At 34.8% G+C, this 1,082-nt stretch overlaps 1 long non-coding RNA gene across 1 annotated transcript in view; it reads left to right on the plus strand.

Annotated features, from left to right (window-relative positions):
- Positions 1-1,082, plus strand: part of LOC136796874 (uncharacterized) — a 4,596-nt gene continuing 3,514 nt past the window's right edge. Inside the window, exon 1 of the long non-coding RNA XR_010844656.1 lies at positions 1-499. This is a non-coding gene — a long non-coding RNA (uncharacterized lncRNA). The remainder of the gene's footprint in view (positions 500-1,082) is intronic.

A 1,082-nucleotide genomic window follows, 5' to 3' on the forward strand; every position in this document is an offset into this window, starting at 1 on the left:
ATTAAGTATTTATTGCCATATCATTTTTAGACTGGCTCGTTGAATACACTGAAGGTTACAAATTATCATGACAATGGCATTTCAGCATCGATATTCAATTTTGATCCTTATTATAAATTCAGATACAGATGTTAGAAAAACATGCTGCCAAATGAGAATTAATCGAATTCTTATTGACTTATGAATAAGAAGAAAACAAAATTAATAATTCGAAATATCATTTTAGGTTCTTTGAATATATCTTATGTCTTGTTTCTCTCGAAGAAAACAGTTCTTGGTTAGAGCATCTGGTTGCGTCTCCGGGGACAGGACCATTTATGACGAGTCATAGTTTCTTCCATGATGAAGGAAGTAGAAGAAGCGAGAAAGCAATTGTTTGACCGGCCTACCGTTGGGATAGCTACTTCTTGGAGCATGCTTTTGGTGCGGTTAGTGAAAAAAAACAAATCGTGATGTTGAAGAACCCAGGACAGCCGTTTGAACCGCTGTGACGAATTGGGTGTGTTTACATTTTTTGTCTTTTTTTTTTTTTTTTAGCCCAATCGACGTAAATAGAAGTAAGATTTGAATCGAAGTTTTTAACTGCTTAGGTTAAAGGAAGATGATGGCAATCACCGAAATGGTGTGTTTCAATTTTTATTTTCTGACGATGTTTCCAGCAAATTCCTTCTATCATTATTCCATTTTTATAATTGTCTTGATCAAAGGCTTTGTGTGAACCATGTGGATTAGGAAGTAACACTATAGATCAACTAGAAACTATAAGTATAGTTACATTATCACCGTCGTTCAATAAATATATTACCGTATATCGAATAAATTTGGTTGGAGTGTAATTTTTCTCAGCTCAAAATATTTCTCCATATAAAGAAACCTTTTACTGTTATAATTATTGGATTGTGAGGTTTATTCCCCCATGAAGTTTACTCACTTTAATGAGGCTAGGTGGGCCCCCAAAAGGACTCCTGAACCGATAGGTTCTACTCACTGCTAAATTAAGAAAAAAAATAATTACCGCTGCTGGGTTCGAATCCGGGTCCGGGAAGTAGTAGCATAGCTCTTTGCTATCGATATTTAAATAT

This window comes from Halyomorpha halys, unplaced genomic scaffold (genome assembly GCF_000696795.3).
Source record: "Halyomorpha halys isolate HHAL.00 unplaced genomic scaffold, Hhal_1.1 Scaffold1295.1, whole genome shotgun sequence".
In the NCBI taxonomy this organism is placed as follows: domain Eukaryota; kingdom Metazoa; phylum Arthropoda; class Insecta; order Hemiptera; family Pentatomidae; genus Halyomorpha; species Halyomorpha halys.